General features: G+C 38.1%; 1 long non-coding RNA gene across 1 annotated transcript in view; it reads right to left on the bottom strand.

Annotated features, from left to right (window-relative positions):
* Positions 1-14,842, bottom strand: part of LOC125137674 (uncharacterized) — a 109,981-nt gene that overhangs the window by 13,626 nt on the left and 81,513 nt on the right. Inside the window, exon 3 of the long non-coding RNA XR_007137473.1 lies at positions 2,587-2,664. This is a non-coding gene — a long non-coding RNA (uncharacterized LOC125137674). The remainder of the gene's footprint in view (positions 1-2,586; positions 2,665-14,842) is intronic.

The raw sequence follows: 14,842 nt of genomic DNA, 5'->3' as shown, positions 1-14,842 counted from the left end.
GCTTAGTGAACAATAGCCTGCATTAAAAAGTGCATGCATAATTTTGCACAATTTAGATTCAATTGACAGTCTATTCAAAGAAGTCTCAGGATTAAATGAGCATGGAGACCAAATTGCCCTCTTACCCCAGAAAAGGGGTGGTCCCTTCTAGTCACACTAACACTTCATTGGCCCAACAGAGTGACAAATCTTGCAGTGAACCCTGCAGTAGCCTGCATCTGTAGGTTAATAGCGGTCTTTTGTTCCCGTTGCTTTCTCTTCATAGCCCTTTTACTGAATTCCATCACAGAAAGTTTTACAATTAAAAAAAAAAATGTCCTGACAACCATTTTTGTAAATGGACCTTACCATCTAATCGTCTCTTATTCAACGTGGGTGACATTAACAAAATGTGAACTTCTTGTGAGGGAGCCAGCTGTCTAAATCTGTCAAATTGTGCAGTTTTATTACACATTCTCCTGTTCATAGTTTCACTGAAAACAATAAGGATACTGCTATATAATCAGCAAAATCTGAAAGACACAGCGTTTCTTCTTACATCTTTAATCTTTCCATCTTTCCCAAAAGAATCTTTCCAAAAGAAAAGGTGTTCTATTGCCATTTGTTCTTCTACTTAAAAATATCCATATTAAATTAACCAGACACAATTTTTTATACAATTCTTTCCCAAGTGAAAGAGTTTCAGACTACTTAGAAAAACATACGTACCCCAGGTATCATTGCCTTTCTAGTGTGAGTCACTAAAATAACAAGATCCAGAATATTAAACCCCAGCAAAGAAAGTCATTAGAGTCATTTCTGTCTATTCTTAGGAGAGAAGTAAATAGCAATGGCTAATTAATAGCTGCATATTCTAAACTCAGTACTCATTTCAAAAAAAAATTTTTTGACCTTTCTTTTCAAGCAGATTTTTAAAATATATGACTGGAGAATTAAATGATTTATGCTGAGAGGCAAGTAGGAATTGGTTAAAAAGTATGAGCTAGGGAAATTTTGTTTTATCACATGAATGGCAACATCTACTGGGTTCAAAAAGCACACAATCAGAATGGAAGAAAAATGTCCTTGCTAAGAATGCTGATGTATGAGATAAAGTAAACAGAAAAATGTGGGTTATTACCCTTTGTCCGTTCTAGTGCTTAAGTTTTGGGTGTCAATTTAATGTGAAATGCCGTTATAGTGATTTATAAAGAGTTGGGAAAAAAACTTTCTGCCACCACTTTTGCCAAACTCTTGTTCTGGTTAGTAGAACTTCATTCTTCTTGCCAATAATTTAAGGTAATAAGAAGAAAACTGAATTGGCACACCATAAAAGTGGAAAGAAGGGAAGACTTAAGAAACTTGAGTGATAGTAAAAAGTACTTCCATCCATACCTTTTCTTTTTGGAATTTTGTTTCAATGTGGCTGTTGTAAAAAATATCTTTTATTTTATCACAAAGAACACTCAGAAGTTTTCTAATTAATGGACTATTTCATACAATGTGAACATACAACCTAAATAGAAAACCATTCTCTTTTTCATTTACATACTTCAGAGCAGGTACTTCTTCACTACTTATTTCTTTGAAAATAATTACATGATAATGTACTAACAATTTTTAACATTTTTTGGATATTGTTTTTATCTCCAAATCATAAACTAAACAAACTACACGAGGTGTAGGAGCTATGGTTAGATGCTATAATCTAGCATCCTTTGAAGTAGTCTTTAAACTTTTATTAGTCTAACTTTGGGGGCTTTGTAACACAAAAGAGGAAATAAACATACATTTTTAAGAGGAAAAATGAGGTATATCATAGGCATTTGATTAATAAATTAAAGTTTCTGAGTGTCTCTATAGAATATCATCCATGATAGTATTATCTATCTTTGTCTCTTTGTCTTTAATACTATCTCTTTTCTTCTCTCCTCCCCACTGACCCCATATCTCCTTCCTCCTCTTAACCTCTCTCCTCCTATATTTCCATTGTTTTGACTAAACAGATATGTCCTCAGTACACCCATAATAAAGATGTCCGGGGGCAGGCTGCTATTGATTTTGCTGGCTATGATCTTTTCTTTATTCTCTTGAAAAAGATCCCCTCCTAGTACCACAATTGCTCAAATTCTATATCATAAAGAACAGTAGACAAATGTGAACATACTAGACTGACTTATTTCAATCAGAAGTAACAAAAACCGTAAAAGACAACCAGCCTGGATGTTCCAGTTCTGCTGGGGTTTCATCTTGGCTACAGCAAAGACTATCCCAGTCAAGAACACAAGCGAACAGCTGGGAAAATTAGTTGCCATCTCCTATTCAAGCAACAACCATCTCTACAGAGTCTATTTTAAAGACAATTATTCCAAATCTCTGAGGGAAAAATAAGCAGTTTCTCAATGGAGATTTCAGAATATTTTTCACCACTCCTGGGATGAGACTTGAAATTATAGAGAACTCATACCGAAGTTCCATGCCCAGAAAATGTACCTATTTCTTTATTACCCTTAGGAAGTTAGTGGGCCTGTTACTGTGACTACTGGCAATACCTTTAGAAAGCGCTTCTTTAGAATATCCTAAAGAAACATAGGTTTGTTCTCTTACCTTTCTTTCTCTTCATCACATCAACACAAATCAGTCTTGCCTCCAGTTATCAGTATGGTAGCAAAGAAGGTGGGAAACCTAAGAATAGAAGCATTTCCATTACTTCTCTCTCTACTACTCCTGAGTTTTGAAAACTACCTTAAAATAACTGATTAGGAGAGTACAGTGTCCTCATGAGAGCATGAAAAAATGTGCCATTTTCTTCTTGATCATTGTCATTGTTTCCTAGTGGCTATGAAGGGATTTACTCATTCATCAGATTAGCTCTTTTCCTAAATTCTCCCTTAAATGTGAGCCCAAGATATGCCCATTATTTACCTTGCTTTCTTTTTTATAGGTCATCTCTAAGTTGGTTGAAAGAAGTAAAAAATAATGATCCCTTGTATTGACATAAAACTTCAGGCATAAAATTTGTCACTGCTTTTTTAAAGCCAGAATACACAGAGACATAAAAAAAAAAAAGATATCAACTCAACATGAATTCTAAAGTTACACCTTATGTATGTCACAAAGTCAGACATCACATTTCAGTCAGCATTTTTTTTCACATATATAGATCATGTATTACCTAAAACCAAAATATGTGTATACATATACAAGCAAATTAAAACACATGTTTGGTGAGTTATCTCAACTGACTATAATCTTTCAAGTAAAAAAAAAAAAATTTTAGCACACAGGATAGAAAGAACAGAACATTAACAGCAACAGAGAAGTCATAATGGCTAAATAGAAAATAAGCTCTGTCTTCACAGTTAGAAACTAATTCTTGTACATTTCCCTTTGCACTTAAAAATAACTAGCCAAGAGTTTTCATTCACATAGAACAATATGGGATCAGATTTGGTGCAGTCTATGCCCAAAAGATATGCTGGATATTTCTTTATCTTACATTCTTAAAATAAGAAACAATGACTTTCATAGAGTAAATTAAGAGTTTATGTATAGTAGAACCTAATCTATTAACACATTATTAATGCATTCTCTTCATAATACTATTATTGAGAAATCAAATTGACAACCTTATAAGATATCAGGTATTTCCCATATATCATTATATTCATAGGACACTTTTTGGACATGCAATTTACCAAGAACAATGTAGTAACGAGATAAATGATACTGAGGTACCGTGGAATTTTTGGAGCTTGATTCCCTAGGACATGCTAAAGAAGACTATTTATTTAAAAGAAACCCCTCTAAAATGAAAAAACAGCAAGTCATTATAATTAATAAGCATAAAATAAATCTGTAAAGAACACCCCTTATCTTTCCTGCCTTTATTCGTGAGTAATTTTGCCCAGTTTTAAAGAATGGTTAACTTCATCATTCTTCTAACACATTTTGGTTTTCCTAGTTGTTCGTTTTCCTTTTGATTGTTGACAATTAGGGTAATTTGTCCATAGCTTTACTCACAGAAGATACTTTGCTGGAATTTCTGTTAATAAGAGGCAGAAGGCTGTGGAAACAATTAATGAAAGTGGGTACACATTTGAGGGAGCAGAGTTAATATATGTACTAGTTGGAATCTCTATAAGTGTTCTTCTGGAAAAGTAACATGCAAAGTCGCTGGCTCAGATAATCCTTCTAAATTTGAATTAATCTGATTTACTTAACCAAGTTACTATAATATTCATGTCTCTTTGATTGGTCTTCTATTATTCAACCATCCATCCATCCATTAATTCAACAAATATTTATTGAAGTACCCGGCGTGATTATGTGCTATGGAAAAGGCAAGGATGTTTACAATGGGGGATTGTGAGCCCAATGGGTATGATGAACGTGTTTGAAGCAAAAGACAATAATCACATCCAACTAGCTCCAATTCAGCTCAATATCAAAATCCAGCAATAGTACAGATGGCCTAAAGTACATCTGTGTGTATCTGTATGTGTGCACACACCCATGTATATATATTTATCTATCTGTACAAACACGACATATGTATACACACTATCTATGTAATATATAATATATGTATAATGCATATAAATTCTAACAAGTGTATTTGTGTTATCTTTAAAATAGAACAATTGTATCTTGAAGTGATAAATGCAGAGAATTGGTTTTTATTGTTGATCTGTGGATTTACTGATTTTAGGTGAAAAGGATGTTTAAGTGTATAATTTCTTTTCTTAATTTAATATATTTATGTAAATGCATGCCTGAAATTTGGTTAGATTGGCTGTGTTTTGTGTCCTTTAACATGATCAAATGTATTAAACTTTATCTTATGACTCGATGTACATGTGCTATTTTAAAATTCTTTTTTTATTTTAGCATTTAAAAAAATTCTTCCTAAGTATATATACTGACCATATAAACACTATTTTTAAAATATTCTATACCCAAACTATGTGTTCAAAATATTCTTGCCTTTTGTCATTTTTCACATTCTAATTTTAAAATTTTACTCCCCCAAATATATGCCAATGTTAAGGCATAAGGCAGTTTCATCACATACAAATAGTAGGCAGCCATAAGATGTTATACTGGCTTCAATTTATTCTAGCTGCAAATGACTTAAATCTGATCTTTCCAAGTAAGAATTAATAAGTGAAGAATGTAAAAGAGCAATTAAGAGTAATGAGTGTCCAAATTGAAGGGAAGAAGCATGTGGAAAGAGAGAGACAAGAAAAAGGTGACTGCAGATACCTTAAAACTTGGTTGATCTTGCCATTTTGCTTTCAGTTACCCCCATCAAGGTTATTTGTATAAGGTCAGCCATGATATTTTGAACACGAATTTTAAATCTGCCAACATTCTTAAGAAGAGCAAAATGCTTTCATCTCAATCTCCTTTCTTCCTGAACAAACATATCTCTGACTCATTGAAAGGAGATGCTCTTTCTCTCTAAGAGGTGATTGTTGCCAAGAGTATAAAAAATGTTACAGGTGCTTATTCACAGACTGAATCCTAAACTCTAGAGAGGTTTTAAATTAGGGAAAGTGACACCATGAAAAGTGTCCCTTGGCTCACTTCTCAATGGTCCAGAAAGCACTAGAGGTCTCTCTCCCTCAAGGACAGCCCTTCCAGAATCTGTCCTAACAGCTTAGCCCTTAATCACAATCTGTTTCCTATGCATGCCTGGTCTCTCCACCCAGACTAAGTCTCCTGAGGGTATGCCTTCTACTTCTAGAATCCCTGACATACGTAGAGCAGCTCCTGCATATCTGCCATAAGGAAAATAATAATAATAAGTATATAGGAGTTCCCATTGTGGCTCAGCAGGCTAGGAACCCAACTAGTATCCATGTGGATGCGTGTCTGATCTCTGGCCTAGTTCAGTGGATTAAGGATCTGGCATTGCCACGAGCTCTGGTGTAGGTCACAGATACAGCTCCCATTCGACCCCTAGCCTGGGAACTTCCATATGCCACAGGTGCATCCCTAAAAAGTAAAAAATAATAATATGTATATGACAGCCTAGAGATGGAAAATTTTTTTTCCTGATAGTAATAATCTCTCTGGGTACCTTCACTGTCCCTTGACTGGCTTCTCAGCTCTTCCGTCACCAATGCAATCAATCTCCCAAATTAAATTCCCTTTGAGGTAAACACTGGAAGTACTTTCTGTTTCCCTTTTTAAGATCCTAATTGATCATATATTAATGAGAGTGACAGACTCAGATGAGAAGAGAGAGTGCAGGATGGCATTTACAAAGGGACAGGATGAGGTCTCCTTTAGGAGGTTGCCTTAAAAAACCATCACCTGGAATCCCAATGTGATCACAGCAAGATGTGGTCAGAGGGCTCTTACCTCCAAACCCGATATAGAACCCTTCAACTACTCAGGCAGCTGCCAATGGAAAAGGCCATTCCCACAGTTGTCACTAAGAATTTTCATAGCTCACATTTGTACTATTAAACCTGTCAGTCTCCAGTGAGTTCAGGAGTCTGACAGCTAATGTGAGAGCAAGTTCTATGAACTTACTTTTTTACACTCATTTTTGTTTCAGAATTTTATAGACTAGGAGTTCCCGTCGTGGCGCAGTGGTTAACGAATCCGACTAGGAACCATGAGGTTGTGGGTTCGGTCCCTGCCCTTGCGCAGTGGGTTAACGATCCGGCGTTGCCGTGAGCTGTGGTGTAGGTTGCAGACGCGGCTCGGATCCCGCGTTGCTGTGGCTCTGGTGTAGGCCGGTGGCTACAGCTCCAATTCAGCCCCTAGCCTGGGAATCTCCATATGCCGCAGGAGCGGCCCAAGAAATGGCAAAAAAAAAAAAAAAAAAGAATTTTATAGACTAATGAAGTGTCTCCACTGGGTGTACAACATACAATAGCAGTCATGCTGATTATCTCCTCAGAAAAGAATACTTTTTTTTTTTTTTTTTCTATTTGGAGAACAGACCTAAAAAGGTCTCTCTGAAGATTAAATTCTACCATCAGTCAAAGAAACAAAAGCATCAAAGGGGGGAAAAAGGAATTTGAATGCAATATTTCTTCTGTATTTTCATAATTTACATTTTCTCTGATTAAAACAAACAATTTAAAAGGGGAAAGGAGGGGGCCAGGAGAGGGAGGGAGAAGCCTGGGTGGAACTTGACTATAAAACTCATTCCTCTTGGGACTATGCCCACATCAGAAACTACTTGAGCTCACTCTTGTAATTTAATAAGATGTCATCAGATCCCTCTGACATATTTATAGCCTTATAATTACAACTACTTGGTGCAAAATCCATGTGCTTCATGTAAAGCAAGTTAGATAATCACAGACACTCTGTTCTATGATCGACGGCTACCCAAAGTCATGTATGCCAGGTGCGCTGGCAGGAGCCCTGGGCTAGGGCTGCGAGATGTGGGTCCTGGGCTTGTTTCTCCAACTGCTGAGCAGGGTGATTCTGCGCTAGGCGCTCAGTGCACTGGAAACTCAGTTTCCCGACGTGTAAAACAAGAGGCTTAGGTTCCTTCCAGCTCTGACAGGTCTTGTTAGCTATCCCGAATCCCAGGATCTGTGTAAACTGCAGATTAGAAATTGCACCTCTGGGATAAGAAGGAGTCCATTAACTGCTCTGTATCATTCATCTGTGATGGCAAAATAATTCGAAAAGACTCTTACTCATTTTTCTCCACTTGCCCAGCCTCCTCCCCTCCCACCCTGTGGTTCTTTGTTGCTTTCTTGAATGTGTCCCTCTGAACTTCCTTTTTCTGTTCCTCCCACCTCAGTCTGGTTCATTCTCAAATCTTTTGGTGTCTCTTGCAGTTCTCGCTCTAAATTTCTAAACCATTCTCTGATCTATGGCCATGATTTTCTCTGTGCTGAAGAAGCTCACTGTTTCGTTTGTTTGCTTGTTTTGTTTTTGTTTTCGTTTGCTTTCTAGGGCTGCACCCGAAGCATATGTAAGTTCCCAGGCTAGGGGTTGAATCAGGGATACAGCTGCTGGCCTACACCACAGCCATAAGAATGCCAGATCCGAGCCTATGACCTATCCACAGCTTGTGGCAATGCTGGATCCTTAACCCAGTGAGCGAGGCTGGGGATTCAACCTGCATCCTCATGGATATTACTGAAACCTACTGAGCCAAAACAGGAACTCTCTGAAGAATCTCACTGTAACAAGGAGGCTGCCCCTCTCTCCAGGATCCTTAATATCTAGTTTTCTAACTGTTAGAAACAAAATTGTCTTTTCCATGAGCTGTGGTCCCAAGAGGGGTGCTACAGGCACCCCACCTGACTGACAGACACCACATTCTGGGGAGATTCAAAGGCATAAATGCTTGGCAGTAGACACCATCTAAAAGGCAGACAAGTCCTAATACAGACGGAAGCATAACCACATGTCCTGGGGTTGCCCTAACAAATTACCTCAGGCTGGGTGGCTTAAACAACAGAAATGTTTTGCATCATAATTGTGGAGGCTGGAAGTCTGAAATCAGGGTATTGGCAGAGTTGGTTTCTTCTGAGGGCTACGAGGGAAGGATCCGGTCCAGGCTCCTCTCCTTGGCTTGTAGAGGGCATCTTCTCCTTGTGTCTTCACTTATTCTTCCTTTCACACACAGTTCTGTGTCCAGGTTTCCTCTTTTTATAAGAACACCAGTCACAGTGGATGAGGACTCACCCTAATTATCTCCTTTTAGCTCGATTACCTTTGTAAAGACTTTGTCTTTAAGTAAGAACACATGCTGAGGTACTGAGGGTTAGGACCCCAACACAGGCACTTTGAGGGGAGATACAACTCAACCCACAAACATCGTGCCCCGGAAATGACATCAGACACACTGAGGTCTCATTTTCAGTGTCTAAAGAAGGGTTTCTCAAACTTCAGTGTGCTCCCAGTCACCTGGGGACTTTGTCAAAATACAGAATCTAATTCAGTATGTTGGGGGGTGGGGGTGCCTGAGATTCAGTGTCTCTGTGCAAATTCCCAAGTGATGCTAATGCTGGTTCCTAGGCCACAGTTTGAAGAGCAAAGATCTAAAGGACAGTTTATAGACTGTTTTCATTACGAGGACAGGATAGTCATACTGGAAAAGACTATTGATGGGAACAGGGCTTTCTGTCACCAAAAAGGAAACAATGGTATATCCTATATCTTCCTTCCAGGCTTGCATTCAGTTGAGTAGAATGCAGAACAGCACAGTAAATATTTGTACTTGGCAGTCACTTACCCTTATGATACTGGACCTGCTTGCTGTTGTTACTACAGCTGCAAGAGCATCATAATCACACAAACAAGTACAATATTTTTACGTATGTTGCAATTCCTCTATCTGTTCAAAATAAACTTCAACTGGGTTGTTAAAGCAATAGGCACCATAAAAAATATATGTATGCAATAATAACAAACTGGATTTCTATCAAGAGAAGATATTTAAAAAGGAAAATATCACAACGAGCTTGATAGAATTTTTCTTTTTCTTTTTCTTTTTTTTTCTTTTCTTTTTTTTTTAGGGCTGCACCCATGGCATATGTTGGTTCCCAGGCTAGGGGTTGAATCGGAGTTGTAGCTGTTGGCCGGCACCATAGTCACAGCAATGCAAGATCCAAGCCGTGCCTGCAACCTACACCACACCTCATGGCAACGCCAGATCTTTAACCCACTGAGCAAGGTCAGGGATAGAACCTGTGTTCTAATGGATGCTAGGCAGATTTGTTAACCACTGAACTACTACAGGAACTCCCACAATGAGCAAATAGATTTAACTGAAGATACAACCCTTTACAAAATAGAAAATGAGTTCTGTGTTGTGCTGAACTTTTAGAGATAAAGTTTTATATCTTTATCTTAAAACCAAGGTATAATCAGATTCCTCAGAATTGTAAACATATTTAGAATTATGTCCAAAACACCTTGGAAGCAAATTTCCATGCTGTTTGCTAGAGAACAATACTTACTCTCTGATTCAAACATCTATGCAATGTGAGAACAGGGCTCTTCAATGGAATTTTCTGTGATGATGGAAATGTACTATATATGCACAGTCCAATATAGTAGCCATGAGCCCCATAGGCCATCAAGCACTTGAACTGTGGCTGGAGCAGCTGAGGAACCGAATGTTTAATTTTACTTAATTTTAATTAAGTTTAAGTTGCCAATATAAAAATAAGGTGTCTGGAGTTCCCATTGTGGCTCAGCAGTAATGAACTCGACTAGTTCCCATGAGGATGAGGGTTTGATCCCTGGCTTCACTTAGTAGGTTAAGAATCTGGCGTTGCAGTGAGCTGTGGTGTAGGTCGCGGATGCAGCTTGGATCCTGTGTTGCTGTGGCTCTGGTGCAAGCTAACAGCTACAGCTCCGATTCAACCCTAGCCTGGGAACCTTCATATGCCACAGGTATGGCCCTGAAAAGACAAAAAATAAAATAAATAAATAAAAATAAGATTTTTTTTTATATTGGCTACTTTTAAAACCAGAGCTAAAGGCAACTCAGAGAATTCAGTTAAAACATTCTGATGATGTGTTTGATTATCCCTTTCATTCACAATGAAATGTTCCACATTCCCTTCAACTTTGTTCTGTTTTGATCCTGTAGCTTATTCCAAATAGTAATTGTACATACTCTTTGCTCTAAAATATTTTACATTGGCCTTTGACCAAAACCAATAAAATGCTTAACTCTGGGTATCGTTTTATAGTAGAGTCACAATCTATTATGCATATGTACAGTGATCATGTGTAAGCTCATCTCTGAGTGTACACAGGTGAAGAAGTAGCATTAGATGCACAGAATTGTTGGTAGAGAGAAGGTGGATGGCTGACACTTGTCTTGTGCCAAACTGTCATCTGTATTAGAGAAAGTATAGTCAGAGGAATTAGGGGCATAAAGTGCATGATGTGACTCAGTATTTAGTTCCAGAAAATTCTCCTTGAGGTGAAGAATTTTGGTGCAGTACGAAACAATATTTAGAGAGAGAAAACAAAATCCATTAGCCTGAGCCATAAGATTCAGCTCTAACAATTTCACTTCATGCAACCTGAAGCCACCATGATGGGTAAGCAATAAGGCACAGCCAGTGGGAATGCCAGAGGTCCAAAGAGAGCATACTGAAGACAGAGAACAAACATGGTTGCTAATGGAGAAAGGGAGGAGGGGGAAATTAGGAGATTGGGATTAACATACACACACCATTATATATAAAATAGATAAACAACAAGGCCCTGCTGTGTAGCACAGGGAACTATACTCAATATCTTGTAAAACCTATAAGGGAAAAGGTTATATATGTAAAAGATATATATGTAATATGTATAACTGAATCAACTTGCTGTACTTCTGAAACTAGCACAATGTAAATCAACTACAATTCAATTTTTTTAAAAAAATTAATAATAAAAAAACCCCGAGACAATAAGAAAAAGCTCTCACCCTAAGTGGAAGCGGACATAAAAGTCACAAGACAGTAGTGATTCAGCTAAATTAAATAGAAGTCAGGAGGCAGTAGTAATAATATCTAACACACAGTGCTATGTGCCAGGCACCTATTCTAAGAACCATCAAAAACTGTGAAGAGGCTGAGATTCCACACTACTTAGTGAAGCAGACAGGTTAGCCTGCCACAATTTCATGGATACTGGCAGAAGACACCAGATGCCTGGGTCAGAGACAAAGGACTGCTTACTACTCACAGCAATGCCATGATCAGTAGCTGGTTCTCTGAGCCCCAGATCCCATAGGGTGATGCAGAAAAGGCCAAATCATACTCGCACATGTAGTGGTGAGTTTCAGAAGAGGAAGTTTGAGCTTAGGGTGACCACATATTTTATAATAGACAGTAGGCAAACCCACCTGATCTTTGCATTAGAGACACAAGCTACAACTATTTTTCCAAGGCTGTCTGCTATGCAAGCACCCCTGATAAGACAGTCTAGAACAAAGGGATTCGGTGCTTCTGCTTGCCAGTCTTGCAGAGACACAAAAGGCCTACAGGCAATTGTCACCCAATGAGTACTTTATGTATGTTAACTCATTAACCTTCTCAACAACTGTGTGAGGGAGGTACTTTTATGCCATTTTGCAAATGAAATGGAAGCCCACAGAGTTCCCACAACTATTAAGCGGTACAGTGAGGATTTGAACCCAACCATCTGGCTCTGGAGCAGCAGTGTCCAACACAAACATTAGGTGAACCACATGCATCGCTCAAAGTTTTCTAGCAGCCCACATTCGAAAAGTAAAAAGAAACAGGTGAAACTAATTTTCACAGTACATTTTACATAACTCCAGGTACCCAGAATATGATCATTTCAATGTGTCATCAATATATAAATTATTCAGGAAATATCATACATTCTTTTTTATACTGAATCTTTGAACACCAGTGTGTATGCTACACTTATAACTTCATTCAGACATAAAATTTTTTTTAACCATTTTTAAATTAAAGTATGGTTAATTTAGCATGTTGTGTTGGTTTCAGGTATAAAGCAAAGTGATTCAGTGATTCTACATTATATGTATATTTTTCGGATTCTTTTTCATAATTTTCCATTATGGTTCATTACAGGATATTGAATACGGCTCCCTACACTATACAGTAGGTTCTTGCTGTCTATTTATTTTATATACAGTAGTGTGTATCTGTTAATCCCAAACTCCTCATTTATCTGAGACACAAAATTTTATCAAAAATACTTGATAGTTGAAAACGTAGATTCATGTACCTAAGCTATTCCAAACATACTTAAAAGCTTTTCAGTAACACAATGAAGTAGCAGATTTTAAAGGTAAACTAATTAGAATTAAGCAAATTAAACACTTGTGTCTTGAGTCACAGCAGCCACATTTCAAATGCTCAATAATCATCCTTAGCAATGGCTCCTGTGCTGGACAGAATAATTTTAGAGCCCGTGCAATGACCTCTCTGCTTTCCTGCCTCACAAAGAAAGCACATCAAAAATGCACCAAATTTTAATGTAATTCTCTGTTCTTCTATTCTAATTGTTTAAAGGGACTACAGTTGGTTGCTCTATTAGGCCTGCCCTGGAGGGTTGTTGATAGAGGGAAGGAGAAGCTGTGTGACCGTAAATGTATTTCCCAACCTCCCCAGACCCCAATTTCTTCATCTTTAAAGTAGGGCAATAATTGTACCTCTGAGGATTAAATGAAGCCATTCATGTAAAAGGCTTAGCACAATGCTTGGCACATAGTTCATGCTAAATAAATGTCAGTCATTATGTGATAACTGGACTAAACTTAATACAAGAGTCCCACCCCCAAAAAAAGTTTAATTCTACATCATTTCAAGATGCCCATTTGGTTCCTGGAGAGTGGGTGGGGGCCATCCATGCTCACTTAGCTGTGCAACCCAAGGTCACCCCCTAGTGCCCAAAACCTTGAACAGCGGGCATCACCAAACCTCTAAAAGGCTGTTCATTTCTTCAACTTCAGATCCTGTGCCTGACCCAGATTGCCAACTTTCAGCCCTATTAAGTAGTACCCTGTCTTTTAGGCCAGTGCTTCTTAAACCTGAATGTCCTTTCTTACCAGTTACCTGAGGAACCTTGGGTACATCAATTTGGATTCCCTAAGTATGAAGTGGAGCCTGCGAGCCTGCATTTCTAATCAGGTCCCAGGTCATTCCATGTTGCTGCCCACAGACCCCTCTTTGAGTAGCAACATTCCAACTCCTTCAAAGGTAACCTCCAAATTGTTAGAATAAGGAATTACAGGATTCAGCTAAATGCTGTCTTCTTTTGTGGACATGAGCAAGAGGAAAAGCCCTAAATAGATACTGAAGCTGAAATATACCTGAATTTGAAGGATAGCCTAAAAGCGAGCAACAGCATTCTTCTAGGAAGAGTGACTCAGCCTAAAAAAAAAAAGTGACTCAACCAGAGAGTATGCGGTAGATGGGCCGATAAGTCCATTCTTATATCTGTTTGACCTCAGAATGTAACTCAAGGGCATGTGCTATTCCAACTAGACAACTATAAATTGATGACTATGTAAATTAATCTGTGTTCGTAAGTCGAGGCCCAAGATAAACTGGGACTGGAAAATGACATGGAGATGGAGTTGCTGGGCCAACAGTGAAAACTGAGTCAGAATCTCAGCAGTCCCTGCCCAGTGGTCTTTCCAATGTCACATTCAACAGACCCTTGAGGACTAATATTTGGAAGAACTCATCCTCTACACACATTTCATGTTTGAGGAAATGGACATACAGATAATTGCCACATTTTTCAAACATCAGATGAAAGGAGGTACTGAAAGTGCTTTGAAAATGGTGTTTCATGGAAGGAAATAACATTCGTTAGCAGTCTAACAGCCCAAACTGGCCCAGGCTCTCTGGGGCATAATAGACCATATTGGTTGTTTCTGGCAAAGGGAAAAGAAGAAGGAGAACTTGGAGTTCACTGCAATTTGTCTATCCTTTAAAAAAAAAAAAAAAACTGATTAAAATTACAATGACTTAATCACTCTGAATTTCTAGGTATTTGGGTTGCCTCCCACAACGTGACAACCAAGTTCATGATAATATTTATTTTCATTTTGTTTTCAAACATTTATTTCTGATGATGAGTTTAATACACGACAATGCAATCATGCTTTGTTGGTAAGTTTGCTCGTTATCTATCTGCACTCACCATGTTACCAACTTTGGTAAAAACAAAGTCCATGGGGTTTTTCAAAGGCATGCTGAATATCAAACACAGAGACCCTGGAAGGTCTGTGCATTTATCTCATAAAGCATTGTGATATCATCCTAAATGGGAACTCACATTTTTTACCTACTTTCTACCCCATCCCTCCATGGGTATATGTGAACACTGGCCTCTATACTCCCTTGTTTCACTGTGCAGAAGGACT

The sequence above is a fragment of the Phacochoerus africanus genome, chromosome 10 (assembly GCF_016906955.1).
Source record: "Phacochoerus africanus isolate WHEZ1 chromosome 10, ROS_Pafr_v1, whole genome shotgun sequence".
NCBI lineage: Eukaryota > Metazoa > Chordata > Mammalia > Artiodactyla > Suidae > Phacochoerus > Phacochoerus africanus.
This window is presented reverse-complemented; position numbering and strand designations above follow the sequence as displayed.